Genomic DNA, 2,159 nt, shown 5'->3' with positions numbered 1-2,159 from the left:
TACCCACTTCTCATGTCAGGAATAAGAGATGAATGCATTTTAAGCCTGTGTACAAACAAATACAAAAACTGTTTTCAGAAATAAATTTTCTCTTAGAAGTGCAAATAATTTGTCTTCCACTTAAGGTAAGTTCCAGTACCACAGAATACTGAAAAGCTATTCTACCTAAGTGCTAAACACATAGCTACAGAATTTCCTCCTTGTATATGAAAAACAAATTTGGCTTATATTTGAAAAGAGAAGGAAAGAGACACATGAAATTTAAAGGACACAAAATATCATGTATGTTTGCTTTAAATTTACATATAAACCACAACAGTAATTGGTATCTGTCAATTGCTTCTAGAAGACTTTGCTGGAATAGATTTTTACAAGTGGAAAGTTATGTCCATTTGAAAGTAAGTGACTTTTAAAATAATTTTTCAGGAGTCAGAAACACCCCCATGTGGCAAAATATTGTGGTTAACTTAATTTGGTGATGTGAAAATTGCCCTGAATCATCAGGTAAAGGACACACCACAGAAAGGGTAACAAACTCAATGGGTTGTTAGTCTGCTCTGTTACATGAAATTCTGTGCTCTGCTGTGCATAAATACAAATAAAACCAAACCACAAGGCTATCCCATGCTTCAAAACTGAAAGTGTGATAATAAGAAAATTTATTAGATGGCTCTGAAGTTTCCATTACTTCAAATGACTGTTTATTAGTTTTGGATAATGAAATTTTTTATAGCAAGAAATCAAATTGCATCTAAATTAGCTTTAAACTTGTTTCAGTTTGCTACTTGTGGCATTAGGGAAAAATTAATAAAGTGGGCAGCCAATTTAGTTGGCAGCCAATTTAGTGGGCAAAGAAATACATTAAAATGTGTGTTGTGTAAACTGATTCCTGTTGCTTTTGATGTACTTTCTCTACTTCCATTAATGTAATATGGATGAGAGAAAGTGCCCCAAAGCCAAGGATTCAGACTAGATTGGTTCTGTTACAGCCTAAGGCTAGCAGGTAATTCTAAAAATCTCTTCGGGATTATTGGGAAAAGGCTGTGCTGAAGTTAAAGAATATCTTTTCTGTCTCATTTTCCTTTCTCTCATACACATTTTCCCTCCAACATTTACAGGAGAGAACAAAATTCTCAGTGAAAACATCACTAGTTTTCCATCATTTCATTAGAAATGAAACACTTGTTGCAGCAAGAAACACAATCCACAGGGACAAATTACAAAGGCAGAAAAAAGATCTTTTTAATGACTTACTGTTAACAGACTTCCCAAAGCAGTCAGAACAGGCCTCTTTTCATCTGAGACAGTTTCTCACCTGGTGTGGGCAGCTTCTAAAGCTTCTGTTATAAGATATGCAAACCTGAAGAATGATGGGGAGAGAGGCAGCAGCAGATGGGAAAGGGAAAATAACAGAAAAAAGGTAACAGCAATAGGAAGAGGGTAGAGAAAAGCAGAGAAAAATAATGGATGGTAAAACAGACAGCAAATTTAATAACTTTCAGAGAAAAATAATAAATCTGGAAAAGAGTCCACAGAGAGCTCCAAATCCAAGTGTCAATTGATGGGAAAAAATTAGTTATAAGAAGCTATGAAAATAACGCACGTGCGTTAGCTGCATGCTGTACTCAGTTAATGTCTTACTCGTGCCTTTCATTACTCAGGTTCTGACACCTGTTTCCCTGTTAGCACAGACAGCATTTGCTGCTTCCCAGCACAAGCAGCTCTACCCAAGCTGCCAGTTTTCCCGGGATCAGAGGCAAAGCCCTGGCTCAGCTGGCGTTAGAGGCGAGGCGCAGCCTTACCCCGATAGCTCAGCCTCTGCTGAGAGGCCGCGACACCACTTGTTTCCTGAACCCTACTGCTGTGGAAAAGTGGAAATGAAAGGCGTGGAGCCGGGCAGGTCAGCGCCCAGCGCGGGCAGGCAGGGAGAAGTACTGTAGGGCCTGTAGGGCTGGGCTGAAGGGGCAGCGACAGGCCCGGGCCGGGAGCCCCGCAGCACAGCGAGGGGCGGTGTCCCGGGTGGGTGCCTGGGGAAGGGCCGGGGGAGGGGAAGGCGGGCAGGCCTGTGATAAACCCTTGGCCGCCCCGCCTCGGAGGGCGGGATGAGCCCGGCGCGCAGGTAGCGGCCGGCCCTGGGGGCCGGCAGCCGCGGGGCCGCC

The sequence above is a fragment of the Chaetura pelagica genome, unplaced genomic scaffold, assembly GCF_000747805.2.
Source record: "Chaetura pelagica isolate M959 unplaced genomic scaffold, ChaPel_1.0 scaffold94, whole genome shotgun sequence".
NCBI classification, from domain to species: domain Eukaryota; kingdom Metazoa; phylum Chordata; class Aves; order Apodiformes; family Apodidae; genus Chaetura; species Chaetura pelagica.
This window is presented reverse-complemented; position numbering follows the sequence as displayed.